A 14,929-nucleotide genomic window follows, 5' to 3' on the forward strand; every position below is an offset into this window, starting at 1 on the left:
AGCTGTCCCCGAGGCAGTGGGATGCCAGGGACACCAGCCGCCTGCTCTCCCGGCCCCAGAGCACTGCGTCCTCGCTCAGCCAGCCAGGTACGGCCCTGCCAGGGCACCGGGGTGGGGGGAGAGGGCACCCTGCTGTGTCCTGGTGGGTGGGGGCAAGCAGGGTGGGATGGGGGTTTGGGGTGGAGTGGGGTGGGAGCAGGATGGAGGGGGAGGACTGGAAGATGGGGCAATCGATCCCCGTGTTGGAGCCAGAGCAAGGTGGAGGGGTGTGGCGGGGTGGTCCTGGCCACTGTGGGACAACAGCCTGTCTGCTTCAGGGTGGGGGCCAGGACCCCGTTTCTGGGTGTCTCTGGCCAGGCAGGTGCCCATGGGCGGTGCCTGCCCCAGGGGCTGCAGGGGGGCTAACCCCTGCCCCTCGCCCCCAGGCATCCCCACCTCACCAGAGCACAGGCCAGCCTCCTCCCACGGCCGCCTCTCCCAGGCACGGGGGCTCCTCCTGCCCCCCCAGCCCTCGTGGGACGGATCCAGCACCCCGGAAGCCAGGCAGGACTGGGGGTCCCCGACTGAACCCCCACCACCCCGGCCACCGAGCAGGCGAGCGAGCATCTCTGGCCAGCAGCAATAAAGGGCGATGGGCAGCCAAGCACCTGCGCGGCCTGAGTGGGGTGGCCCTGGGCTGGGATCTTCCCATCATGCATAAGGAGGGGTCGCAGCATCCCTTGTCCTGCGGCCACGTGTGGCCAGAGGAGCTGAAACCAGCCCCTGTCCAACCCCCCTCCCAGGGTCTGTGCCGGCCCCGTGCTGCCACGCTCTCCCTGACACCCCCTGGCCTCCATGAACCCCTTTTCGGCCCCGATGGCTCCTGACAGGGAGCTTGTGGCCCCCAAAAGGCTCTGGGGGAGCCCACACTAAAGCAGGAGGATGATGACGCTCCGTTGCTGCTGAAGGTGGTGGGAGATGGGGACTGTGGTGGGAGATGGGGACCGCGGTGGGAAGGGTGGCAGCAGGACATGGCTTTAACGCCAAAAGCGAATCCCCCCCCAAGCCCGCTGGTTGGCTATCGCTTATCCCGCGGGATGAGCATCACTGAGCAGGTTTCCTTATCTGCTCATGGATTGTCACCCCCTTGTCCCTCTTCCAACGCGGCCATTGATGGAAAGAGGAAGGCACTGACCCCACTGCTGCCGGGCTCGGGGCAGCTGATGATTCCCCCCTCCGGAGCGAAGCACCATAACCCCTTCTCTGCCCCCAGCCCTGGGGACACACATCCCCTCCTTTCTCTTACGCCACCCCCATTGCTTGGGGGTGCTTTTCCCCAGCCCCCTTCTGCCACCCCTCACCGTCAGATGGGAGAAAGGTGTGCTGAGACCTGGCATAAGTCGTGTCACGAATGGAGAGGTACTGGGCAGGGAAACTGCAGTCCCTAGAAGCGACATGGCGGGGGGACCTGGGGGTGTCACGGCTGGGGACATGTGGCCGTGTGTATGGGGGAGCCGGGGCTGTCCCAGCACAACGTGCAAAGCACCGGGGACAGCCCCAACTCCCCTGGGGGAACGGGGACGGACACACCAAGCTGGTGGCACCTCTCGGGAGGGTGAGAAACCCTGAGGGGAACCCCAGAGGCAGCCGGGGGGGACCCAGGCACGTGGGGAAGCATCCCCTCACCCTGCCATGGTGCGTGCTTGGGGGCTGCCCTGTGGAAAAACTGCTCCCCTGGTAGATCTTCTCCCCAGATTCGGGCGAGGGGGGGAGCACCCAAACCTGCCCCCCACAATGGCAGACCCCAACCCTGCCCACCCCACTGCAGTCTCCAGGCACCTTGGCCCCCAGGGAGCCCCCCCTGCCGGGGATGTTTGGTTTTTTCAGGGGAAAAATAGGTGCTAAATACCCGCCTTGGGGGTGCCCAGGTGGCTCCAGCAGGATCTGGGATTCCCTCAGTGCCACCTCCAGTGGGATAACTGGGAGCACTCAGAGCAAACTGGTGACCACTAGAATAGAGCCAGCAGAGGACCATCTTGTCCCCCAGGAGGGGGGTCAGGCATTGATGGGCTTAAAAACACCCCCCACCCCCTGGGACTAATTGCATTTGCAGGATTTGGCCCAGCTGGGGCTGAGCCCTTTGGGGTGTGTGTGTGTGTGTCCCCAGCTCACCCCCTCTCCCACCCACTGTCCCATTTGCTGCTGCTGGGACCCAGCTGCACCCTATAAACAAACACCCCCACCCCCCCAAACATGAGCACCCAGCCCCACATCCCTTTTTGGGTGCTGCCTGCGCTGCTGGAGCAGGTGAGTAGCCCCAGCTGGGGCATTTTTTCCCCTTTTTTCCTTTTTCCTTCTGAGGTTGGGCTGTGCTGGGGGTCTCCCTGTTCCCTGGGGGATGACTTGCTGTTGTGCTTTGAGCCCCCCCAGCCCTTGCTGCCATCTCTGGAGCTGCTGCGTTCCCATTTTGGGCTTTTTTTACCCCAGTTGCTTGGTGTGTGAGCAGTGTGGCAAGGGGGGGGGGGGGTGTGTGTGCCGTGTTCTTATTCAATTTTAATTTAGTTTGGATATTTAAGCACAAAGCCAGGGGCTGGTGCGTTGTTTGGAGTCGTTAGAAGGGGGGTGGCACAGCAAGTGGCTTGTGAGGTCAGGGCCTGGGGCTGAGCAGTGTCCTGGGCCTGGGGGGAAAGGAGTTGGTGGCCAGCGAGCCCCCACCCATGGCCCTCCTGCAGTGGGGGACACTGAAAAGGCATCACCGCCCCCCCACCCCCCCCCCACCTCAGAGCAGGCTTTGCCTAAAAGCCTGGCAGCCCTGAGTATCGCAGGGCTCCCTGCAGGGCTGAGGCCTGGGGGGCTCATCACATGGGTGGGTGATGGGGCTGGGGAGGGGGACACAAGCTGCCGGGGGGTGGGTTGCAAACCGCAGTATTTTGTGAGGGTGCAGGATGGGGTTCGGGCTGCACCCCAGGACATGGGCCATGTGAGCACAGCGAGGACCCCCCCCCACGGCTCCGGGGTCCCCCCTTCCCTCTGCTCCCCCCTTCGGGGATGGCAGCGGCGGCTTCTGCAGGCAGAGCGCAGGCAGAGCGCAGGCAGAGCGCGGGCAGCACGTGGGACTCGGCGCAGCCTCCTGGGGGGGGCCTGTCCCCACTGGTAATGCTGCGGCTTGGGGGGGGGCTCACGCCCGTTCTCGGTGCCCTTGCAGGGATGTGCTGCCAGCAAAGAGAGAAGGCAGGGACAGCTGGTGTTAAAAAAGTGATTTTTTTTAATTATTATTTTTAAATTAATAAAAAACCTTCAACCTGTTTTTTGTTGGGGTTTTTTTTGTTTTTGTTTTTGTTTTTTTTTTAGCAAGATTGATTTGAAAACTAAAAAACCTCCCCCCAGCTCCCCCCTCTCTGGGGAAGGGCCATGATTGGCAGTTGCAGGGACAGGAGGGGCATCACCTTGATAAATCCCCCTATGCCCTGGGGGTGCCGAGGGAGGGAGGATGGGGTTGGGGGGGGTCCGGGGGGGTCTGTGCAAGAAGCCAGGCTGAATTTCCGAAGCCAGAGAAGAGGCGTGTTTGCTCTGGGCGCTGCAACAAGCGTCCAGGAAATCCAGAGCCAGGGATGGGGGGGCCAGTGGCTCTGTGTCTGTGGCCACGATCCGGGGTGCCAACAGCTGCCTCCATTTATTTTCCGTTATTTCCCCCCCACCCTTCCTTCTCCTGCCCTGCTGCAGGGATGCTGGGGGGGGAGCCACAGGGAAACCCCCCCACCGAGCCACCCCCGTGCTGCTTCCCCTTCTCTCTGGATTTATATACATTAGATATATTTATATATTATATATTTAAAAAAAAAAAAATGGGGGGAGAAAAGACCAGCTAGTGACTCTTGCAGAGGCTCTCATGGGCCGGTGGCCTCCCCGGCAGCATGTCCCGTCTCCCCCCCCTAAAAATAATAATAAAACCACAGGGGTGGCGGGGGGATGGTGCGTTGGGGACACGGCATCTGCCCGACCTGACCAACCCAGACCTAGGTTGCCATCCCGTCAGCATCAAACCTCAGCGTTTTCTCTCCAGCCCCAAGACCCTCCCCTTGCTGTTGCTGCACCACTGTGCTGATGGGGCCTGTGCTATTTTAGGGAGTCTTACAGCTTTTCCTGCCGGTCCCGAGTGCTGTCTAGACAGCTTGAGCAGCCCCTGGGCGTAGCTTTAGCACTCCTGAGCCCCCCGCTCTGCCGCTGACTTGGAGGTAAGACTTAGGGGCACTCCAAGGAGGGTTTAGCTTCTTGCCTCAGTGCATCTTGTTCCCATCTCTTAATCTCTCTGCTCCCTCTTTGAATTCAGTCCTCCCAGTTTGGAAGAGAAGAATACAGACTAGAGGCTTTGGTTTTAATGCCTGAGAACAGGTATCTGGTGTCATTTAGAAGAGCGAGTTCTGCTTCCTGCTTGCCCACCCTCATCCTTTCTTGGAAATGGTCTTTGAGTGCCTCACCCAAGGGGGTGCTCTGACCGTGTGACGGCCCGACCTGGAGGTTTCTAAGGGAAAAGAAATGCTTGTCGATTATTTTTGTAAGTACTTTGATGGATCCCTCGGGCTCGAAGATTTTTCCCAGTGTTTGAATACTTCCTGGGGCTGTCTGGATGCCTGTGTTTAGCTGCGTTTCTTTTTTCGGCTCCTTTGCTTCGGTGCAAGGTGCGAGAAATCTGTGTGTTGATGCAGTCAGCAGCAGCCTTCCACCATTGCCACGTCTGAGGGAGAGGGTAAAATCTGTCATGCTTTTGACACCTCAGCCAATAAATCAATGGAGGTGCTTCCTTGCCGGGACTGGGCTTGTCTGGGAGAGTTTCAGGGGGGAGCAGGGTGCCGGACGGGCAGGATGGTCTCTGTGCGCGGCGCAGCCACGGGCTGCAGGGAGCTGCGTCAAAATATTCGACGTCACCAGTTGTATTTTGTGTCGTCACAGTGGAAAAGGCAGCGGGGAGCCCGGGCCCTGCCCGCCGCCGGGGCCGCCGCGTCGCCTGGCAACGGGAGGCGCTGCGTTATCCCGCCCTGTAAACACGGGCACGTGGGCAGCGGGCTCGGCCAATGGGCAGCGGGCAGCGGCGGGTGGTGGCCAATGAGGAAAGGGAAGGGGTGGGCTCAGGGTGAGGGGCGGGGCTAGGGGAGAGCAGAGCGGCGGCGGGGACGGACGAGTAAGGTTGGGGGTGCGCGGTCGGGAGGGGGGGACTGGGGGGCCCGGGGGGCTGGCGAGAAAGTGAGGCGGGGGGCAGGGGCAGGCAGAGCTGGGTATGAGGCTGGGGGTGGCCGGGGAAGGAGACACCCCTCCCTCTCCCCCAGACAGCCCTGCCCTCGGGGGGTCACCGTGTCACCCGCCCCCCCGCCGCTTCGACCACTTCCTGTGGTGAGGAGGAGGAGGGCGGCTGCCCATCCCTCCCACCCGCCCAGGTCCCCTCGAGGCAAAAGGGGTGCTGTCGTGTCCCCCCCGCTCAGGCTCTGTGTTTTCGGGCAGGGCAGCAGCCATGGACCCGCTCAGCCTGTCCCAGCTGCTGGACGTCGCCATCGGGCCGCCCCAGGTCGGGACCGTGAACTTCACGGCACTGCACAGCCTGCTGCAGGCCATGCTCAGGCACCTGGGCCTACAGGACCTGCCTGCCCTGGGCCAAGGGCACAGCCCGACCCCCCTCCTGGGGCGGGACCAGCCCCCCGAGTCACCCCCGAGAGAAGAAGGGGGACAGGGCGGAGGCCCAGGCACAGAGTCGCTCACGCCCGCGAAGGACCCGCTGCAGGGGACCGTGAGCACTCCCCAGGACGCCTCCGTGGCTGCTGACAGGGGGCAGATGACGACAAAGATTGAAGAGAACGAGAGCAGCATCTCCAAGGTAGAGGCTCTTCCCTGTTCCCTGGGTGCCCCCCCCGTGAGACACCCCCTCCTCTGGGGTCTGCACCACCATTGTGGTGCCCTTAGGTCTGGTTTAAGCCTGAGCTCGAGGTGGTATGTGGGGCTTCACTGTGGGAAAGGGATGGAGTTTTGGGGAGAAAGAGCTGGGGCTGAAATGCTGCTCCAGTTGCTCTGGGTTCTCCCCAAGTTGCCATCAGCAAGTCGTGGGTCCAGTACAGCACCCGGTGCCCTCGGCTCCACCAGCCAGAGGCTCAGCACCTGTGGAGATCCAGCCCTACCACTCTCCATCCCTCCCTTCCCCACTCCTGAGCCACAGCCAGGTACGGCACCCGCTCCTCAGGCAGCTGAGAGGCTCCATCAGCACCTCATGGGCCTCATCTCGCAGCCCAAATCCCCTTGGCTTGCCCAAGGGCTAGACCCAGCACTGGTGGGGACTGGAGAGGGGCCTCATCCTGCACAACGCTGAGCCATTTGGGGCTGCGAGCATCCCCAGTGGGAAGAAATAAGCTCAGGTTCAAGGAAACGGTCACCTTCAGTGCTGCAGGGCCGGATCCTGCTGGGGCTGGGACATGTAGGGAGAAGGCAGCAGGGAGGGTTTCCCCGGGTGGCTGAGCTCACCCTCCTCGGGGCAGGCCCCTGCTTGATCGCTCCCCGCTTCCCCGCTTCGTTAGCCGCGGTTGCCGCTGCCCTCGCGGGCCAGGCTGTGGTTGAGAGGGTGGCAGCAGCTCTTTGCCCTTTGGATCGGCTTCAGTAGTCTTGCCCAGAGCCCGGTGTGGGGAGGCAGGGCTGGATCTGTCCCCACTTACTTGGGCTGTGCAGTGGGCCCCCCCCAGGGCAGGGTTGGGGGCGGTCTCTGGGGAGCTGCTGCCGCTTCTTGGCTGCTGAAGGTGTGATGAATGGTAAGTGCTGCCCGCAGTGCCCCCGGGACTCACCCCCGCCACTCCCCTCTCTCAGACCGTGGCGCTCTCCCAGGATCTCCTCGAGGAGATGGGCAGGATGAAGGCGGCGCAGTCCCGCATGGAGGAGAACATTCGGATGATCCGGGAGACGCTTGGCATGGTGAGCTGCTGCCGGTGTCCCCAGGAGGCAGCTGGGCCCTCACCCCCCTCCCTGCCTCTGTGTCACCCTGCCACCCCTGCCCCACGGCCCTGGGTGTCACCCGGCGTGAAGGGTGCCAGGAGGGAAGAGCAGGAAGCGTGTCCCAAGGCTGAAGAGGTAACTGCATGCACCAACCAAAGTGATGCTAAGACATTTTTTAACTAAGCAGCTGTAAAGAAAGAAACATGGGTGCTAAGAAGGAGAGGAGATAAAGATCTACCCATGCAACACAGCCACAACCCTGCCTGGCATCCCTCTGTCCTGTGCCCAAGTTAATTTTTGGATGCTCCTTTTCAATCCTGCTCCTGTGTCTGGGCTGCCATCCCTCTCCTTGTCCCGCTCCAGGGGAATCTCCAGGACGCTGCCAGCCAGCTGCCGGCCCTCCGTGACCAGACGGCGTTGGACAGTGACATGGTACGGCCGCGCGCACGCCCGGATCCTGCTCCGGGACGGAGGCGGCTGCGTGCCCGGGGCACCGGTGCACCCAGTCCCTCGGTGTCAGGGCACGGTCCCAGCAGGGCTGGGCAGCGATGCTGGAGGGGGTCAGTGCTCCTGTGGGTGCCATCTCACCCGGCTACGTGGCCAGGGTTGACCCCCTAATCCCCTTTTTCCCCAGAAAAAAGCTGAAGGAAAGGCTGAGCCTCTCCCCAGCCCCGGAGCAGGTAAGCAACTTGGTGCGCTGGGAGGTGCTGGAGGATTGCCTGGTGGGCAGCAAAGCGGGAGGAGGAGAAGGAGGAGGAGAAGGCCGAGCTCTGTCAGTGGTGAGTGCTGGGGCATCCCAGCTATGGGAGTGGGACTCAGCAGGACCGCAGCCCCCGGGGCCTCGGCGGAGGTTTGCTCAGCACTTCTCTTCCCTGTGCATCCCGCCGGGAGGCAGGACCTGGCACCAGCAGAGCCAGGGCAGCTCCTCGGCTGCCCCAACAGAGACCTCCTCATCGTCCTCATCGTCTGTGCCACTGACAGCCCCCAACAGCCCTTCCGTGGGGCAAGGGAGCGCCCGAAACCCTTGGGGTGACCGCAGAGCCCCCTGTCCTTGCTCAGCGTTGGGCAGGACCACGGCTCCCTGCCCTCCTGGTCTCTCTGGGGCTGGTAGGTGGGAGCCGGGGACAGCGGAGGGACATTTTGGGGCAAACCCCAGCATTCTGCACCATGAGATGGTTTCCAAATCCTACCTGGGGCTGCTGCTCCTGAAATGAAGGCGCAGCCCATTAGGCTGGGAAGCGGGTCTGGTCCAGCAGCTCTGGAGTACAGAATCCCATTGCTGGAGAGAAGAATGCCTTGCTGTTGTGTCAGGTGGCATCAGCAGGGGGTTTGCTGATCTCCAGGATCGGCTGCTGAAATGACTCTGCAGGCACAGAGGTGGCCAAAGGACTAAGGGGACTGGGGAGGGGCCGTGCGGCTGGGGCGCCCGGGGGTCCCTGTGGGTTGGGCAGTCTCTGCCTTTGGGGTACTTGAGTTTGGCTCCGTGAGCTGGGGGGTTTGAGGACAGGGCGGGCGGCCCTTGCCGCTGCACTTCCGCCCATAAACCTGCTCCCCTTTGCCTCCTCTTCGCAGGATGGCAGTGAGGGCCAGGCTGCCCCCGCCGAGCCCCGCACTGCAGACATGGACACCCCGCCTGGGGCAAGCTCAGCGCTGGGACTGAAGGGACCAGGGACACAGCCTGCACCCAGGACCAGCAAAGGGACCAGCAAGGGGACTCCGCGGACACAGCCTGGCTCCCCGGGGACGCAGAGAGCACCAGTGGCCCCTGAGAAGGGGGCAGGTGCTTCCTTGCCGACGCAGAAGTCTCGGACACAACTTAGACGACCAACGTGATCAAGTTGATGCCACTTTATTAAAGGCTACGCAGCAATTTATACTCTATCACAAGCTTCACGCGCCGCTATCTTATTGCTAATAGGCTAAAGCTACTTGTTCACGCGCCCTTCTGCCCTCTATGATTGGTCCCAGTGTGGTGTCCACGCGCTGCTCTCCCCCCAGGTAGACCCCCTGTTTTCGACATTCCAACATCTTTATCTCTTGGCCAGGAATGTAGTTTCTCAGGCCGTCTCGGCCTTTTTTATGTCCTTGAACACAGCTGCAGCTTGCTGTTACAGTGAGGCCCCTTGGTCTGGATCGCTCACAACATATCCGTTGTTCTCCAGCGATGCCACACTTCCTCAGTTGAGACAAAGACTTCTGATGCCCGTGCCACCACCCTGGGGACACAGACAGGATCCCCTGGCATCAAGACCACTACGCTGGGGACAGAGTCAGGGGCCCCTGACACCCAGACCTCCACCCCAGGGGCACAGCCAGGGGCCTCTGACACCCAGAGCACTACACCAGGGGTGCAGCCAAGTACCCCCAGCACCCAAACCACCACCCCAGGGGTGCAGCCAGGATCCCCTGGCATCCAAACCACCACCCCAGGGGTGCAGCCAACACCTCCAGGGACCCAAGGAGGAGGAGCAGGGGTTCAGCCAAGCCCCTCCCACATGGACTCCAGGCTTTCTGGCACTGAGAAAGTCCCTGCTGAAGCTATCCCTGATGCTCTGGGGACACATATGGATGTCACAAGTCCCAAGGAGGGAGGCAAGGCTTTACCCAGCACACAGCTTGCCTGGGCAGGCCAGCCGGCAGTGAGGACCCTCTCGCTGACAGCCCAGGGGTTAGAGATCCGCCTTGACACTGATCCCAGGGCCACATCCCCTATGCAAGAGCCGCCCGTGCCCTGGGGATCCTCAGGCTCCAGCAGTGTCTCCGACCGCTGCGCAGAGACGGTGGAGGCTCTCCGCCAGATCGGGCAGCTCAGCCACCTCTGTGCCAGCCTGAAGGAGCAGGTGGCCCAGCTGGAAGCCACCAAGTCAGACCACGCCGAGCTTGAGAAGCTGCGCCTGCTCTTCTCAGAGGGAGGTAGGAGCCCCTGGGGGGGCTGGCAGGGGGGTGTTTGGCATGGGGACACCCTGGGCTGGGGGCTCATTGTGCTCAGAGCCTGGCCTCAAGGCCGAGACCCCCTCACTGACAGCATGTCCCCTCGGACCACATCTAGACAAGGAGAGCATCGCCAGCATCCTGGCCGACCTCCAGGGCCAGGTGTCCTCGCTGCAGGGCCTGACCAGTGACCTGCAGGGCGAGAATGGGAAGGTGAGCTGGCAGCAGTCCCTGGGGGGGCTGCGGGGATGCCAGGGGGGAGTTGGGCAGGGAGGAGGCAGCTGAAGGGCCCCTGGGCTGGGACAACAGAGGGGGCTGTGCCCTGACTCATCCACCACTGCCTTTCCCAGATCAGGCAGCTGGAAGATGCCCTCGGAAAGCTGGAGGTAGCTGGAGCCAACTGGAAAGGGGATGTCAGCGACCAGATCACCCTGCAACTGGCGTAAAAGGACGGGACAGGGTTTCCTACCCTGCAGGAGGAGCCCGGGGGGACAAGGGACACCCCCTGAGCGGCCCTGTGGAGGCTAAGCCTGCCTGTGCCCCTGTCTCACTGACCAGGTCCACGCTGCAGGAGATGAAGTGTAAGCTGAAGGAGCTGGAAGAGCAGAAGGAGAGGACCAAGGCCCCGCTGGAGCGGTTGGTGGCCAAGACGGCTGACGAGCTGCAGGAGCAGGTGAGGTCCAGGGGCAGCGCTCCCACCGCCACAGCATGGTGGGGTGGTCCTGGAGGGGTTCCCAGCCACATCCCCAGCCATGTGGTATGGCCTTGGGGGGTGCTGGCACCTCCCAAGGGGGTGCTGGGCAGGGTGACAAACACCCCTTGTGCATTGGGGCTCAGTGGTAGAACTCGGGCACCACCCAAGGGGGTGCTGGGCAGGGTGACAAACACCCCTTGTGCATTGGGGATCAGTGGTAGAACTGGCCTGGGGGAGGGAGGATTTCCAGACTGGCTGGTGCCACAGCACCCGGATTTGTTGCCTGCCTCCACCTCATCTCGGAGCCTACTCCTTCTCCCCTTCCTGCAGCTGGGCGAGCCGAGGGCAATGGTGGGGAGCACAGGGCAGGAGCAGGCAGAGGCGCAGGCAGCGTGCCCCGTCTGCAGCACGGACATCAGCAAGCAGGCGGGGCAGCTCCTCCAGCGCTACGAGAAGCTCCAGGAGGTGGTGGACGATTTCACGTCGCGGCAGGCAGTGGGCAACGTGGTAAGGCAGCTGCCACGGAGGAGCCAGGTAAGGAGATGCCAGCATGGGGGGCTTGGGAGGGGGTTGCCAGCACCCCCCCAGCTGGTTGTGCTTCACTGTAATGTGGGGGCGCCCCTCACCGCCTCCCAGATTGGTTCGTACAAGCGAGCCGCATGGAAGGAAATTAAAGCTTTGATGCAAATGTCCTGTTGGCACTGAGAGCCCATGGCCACCGGGCAAGTAACCCGGGTCTGTCCCCACGGGGGCAGCCAGCCCCGCCTTGCACAGCACCACCTTGTCATCTTCCTCCCTGAAGCAGGACGAGGAGCTGCTGAAGCGCATCCAGGCCACCGTCACGCAGGTGCAAGGCGACTACGAGAAGCTCAATTCTGTCACCGGGAACCTCCTGAATGACCGTCACCAGAAGGAGAAAGATATGGAGGTAGGTGGCTGAAACCCCCTCGGGGTCAGAGCATCCTCCAGGCAGACCCCAGGCTGGGGACCACAAGGGATTTGTCTGCACCCCCCCAAACCTTGCAGCCCTGTGGAGGTTCAATGTACCTTTCCTGGAGGTTTGGGTGAGGTGGGGGGAGCGGGGGTTGCTCAGCTGGCCAGGAGGCAGCTCCAACCCTGCCGCGGTGTCATGGGATGCTTTTCTGTGTTGGAAGGCTCTGTTCCGGTCCCTGGAGAGGCTGGAGAAGGAGAAAGCGAACAAGGAAGACCTGGTGCTGGGAATTGATGCGGTATGGCCTTGGGGGGTCCTGGCACCACCCAAGGGGGCGCTGGGCAGGGTGACAAACACCCCTTGTGCCTTGGGGGCTCAGTGGCAGAACTGGCCTGGGGGAGGGAGGATTTCCAGACGGGCTGTGGCTCCTTCCCCACGTGCCTCTGTCTTCCCCTGGGTCCCTTCAGCTGGTGTGACCAACCCCACGGGGGTGATGGGGCGAGTGGGGCCACACAGCCACTTCTCCCTGTCCTCCTGCCACGAGCTGGCCCTGCCCGTCATCCCTCCATCCTTTCCTCACTGCTCTCCTGCCTTTCCCCGCTGCTAGAAAGCAGACAAAACCGCCCTGGCCGGCAAAGTGAGTCGCACCCAGTTTGAGGCGAGCATGGAGCGGCTGAATGAGAGGATGCAGGAGACGCTGAGCCGGGTGGCGGGGCAGGAGCAGGGCTGGCACCAGGTCCAGCGGCAGCTCAGTGAAGAGATGGACTCCAAGGTGAGGGGTGACACGTCCCCGCTGCGCAAAACTGGCACCTTCGGGGCTTGGCAGCCTAAGGCAGCATCCCTCTGAGGATCCCCCCTCCTGGCTTTTCATGGGGAACATGATGTCCCAGCCCGGGGCAGCTGGCTGAGGGTGTGTGTCTGTCCGTAGCTGGACCGCCTGGAGCTGGGGCCTTTCCGGCAGCAGCTGGAGGGGCACTGGAGGAGCATCCTGGAGCAGCTCAAGGAGAAGGAGCCGCTGACGGAGGCTGACGATGCAGCTGGGATGAAGAAGTGAGTGCGATGGGGGTGGCGATGGCTTCTCCTCCCACCGGTAGCAGGTTCCCGATGTTAAAGGAGGCACGAGGAGGGGGACGTGCAGGATGGAGCCCTCCCGAACCAAAAGTGGGATGTGGGTGCAAAGGTTTTCTGGAGCAAGGGTGGGGAACGGCGACTTGTCCCCCTGGGCAGGGGCGTGACACGCGGCGCCGCAGAGCTGGGTTGTGACCTGCCCTCCTGGCGAGGGGCAGGGGGGTAATTAGCGCTGACGAAGTGATGAAACCGGTGTGAGGGCTGGTTGGGATGGCAGCTACGGGTGCCTGCGCCCTTCACCTCCCATCCCTGCCTGCCCTGGGCAGCCACAGGCAGCTGCCAGGTTTCGGAGGTGCCCGCAGGGCCGAGGCGAGCGTGTCCCTGTCCTCGGGGCAGCTGTGACAAAACTCATCCTGAAAAATGTGGGAATCCTGCATCCCCCAGGCCCGGCGTTTGTACCCCAGCAAGAGGTACAGGAACACCCCCATTCTGTCCTTGCTGGTACCCCCAGTTCCCATGGGACTGGGGTGCTGTGCGTGCCTGTGGGCGTAGTTCCCATAATGGTGGTTTTTGGGTGCTCCCCTCAGTGGATTCTCCGGTGCCTAATATGAGGTGGAGCTTTTTCCCAAGCGGGAGCCCACAACCAACTGCTCTCCCCCATCGTAGCCCCTTGATTTTGTAGTCAGCTGGTGGGTTGTGACCTTGTTGGGGTGGGGTGGGGGGTAAGCCAGGCTCAAATTCCTGCGGTTCCCCCCGCAAATACCATAACCCATTACAATGAAGTGCCCAGCACCTTGCTGCTGCCTGCCAGCTGCCTGCCTGTGTGCAGGCAGGGCTGTATCCCCCCCAGGAACTCACCCAGCCCTTTCCCCCCCCCCCCCCCCAGGCAGCTGCTGGCCCATTTTCACTGCCTGTCCTGCGACCGGCCCCTCAGCATGCTGGCGCCTGGCCCGTGAGTACCGTCCGGCACCGGTGCATCGGGGGGTGCGTGGGTGATTCGGAGGGGAGATGGGTGCTGGCAGTGCCCCGCTGTGCCTGGCACGGGGGTTAGGGTGTCTGCCTGGGGGGGTGCAGCCCTCCTGAGCCCCTCCCTGGGGGCAGTGGGATGCCAATGGGGTACAAGCCTGTGGGTTTTGGGGCACTGCCCCGAGCTGGGGTGGGTCGTGTGTCCCCTGTCACCCACCCACGGCTCCTGCCCTCCCCAGGCTCATCGTGGCCATCCCGTACATGCCACCGCTCCCCCCCCACCTTGCCGGGCGCTCCCATACTGTCGTGGAGCTGGAGCAAACACGGCAGCACAGCCACAGGTAGGGGACACGGGGACCCGGTCCCTGGGGTGCAGGTTGACCCTGCCCTGGAGAGGGAGAGCCCTTCCCAGGGTGGGGGTGAAGGGATGCAGGGGGGGCCTGGGCAGGGCAGGGGAGCAGAGATGTGCTGCAGAGGGGTCAGCTGTGCTTGTCCCCGGTCTGTGGCGTTTTACAGCCCTCCCTGCGCTGCCCTGTCTAGCCCAGGTCTGTGTCTCAGTGGTGCCGAAGCCACATGTGATGAGCTGTGTCTGGTCTCAGCCTGACCTCAGGCTTCACGGGGGAGTCAGCTGCCTCCTGTGAAACAAGTCACCGAAATTAAACACTGCAGCTGGGACAGCCCAGCTCCTGCCTCCCGGTGTCCCTTGCGTAGGGTGCAGGGACCTGCCATGGCCATGACCAGCTCACCAGGGCCACGGGGAAAGAGCAGATCCAGCACAGCTGGACAGGCGTGGGTCTCCTTCAGCAGTCGGAGGGCACCCGGGAGGGACATACCCCACCGGGGAGCACCCGCAGCCCCCTCCCTGGCATAGTAGGGTGAAGCACGGGGTGCCACGGTGCTGGGTGCTGAGCATCCCTGTGCTCCGTCCCACAGGGAGCGGGTGGCCGAGTGCAGGTACCCCCGCGTGCCACGGCTCTGCGGGGGCCGGCACACCCTCACCCACCCGCTGCAGCGCTGCCCGCACCCCCAGCCCCACCCACCCAGCGCCCCGCGGCCGCTCCAGCCCCGCACCCTGCTCCCCATCAAGGTAAGGATGACGAAGGTAGGGATACAGCGGGGGCAAGCGAGGCTGGGAGGGTGATGCTGAGCATCCAGGGTGGGGGTGGGGGGGATCCGTGCCTCAGTTTCCCCAGGGGGAGCTGGGTGGGGGGGTTTGCCTGGGGATGCTGATTTGGGCCCCGTGTTTCAGCCAACCCCCTCTCTCCTTCCCAGCACGACGAGACGGAGCTGTTGGGCCAGGATGGCCACATCTACAGGGGCCGGCGGGGCAGGCAGCTGCCTGTGCTCGTGGGCAAGGAGGGTACGGCTGGGCCACGCTTGGGGAGCGGATCTGG

The sequence above is a fragment of the Strix uralensis genome, chromosome 19 (genome assembly GCF_047716275.1).
Source record: "Strix uralensis isolate ZFMK-TIS-50842 chromosome 19, bStrUra1, whole genome shotgun sequence".
Classification (NCBI taxonomy): domain Eukaryota; kingdom Metazoa; phylum Chordata; class Aves; order Strigiformes; family Strigidae; genus Strix; species Strix uralensis.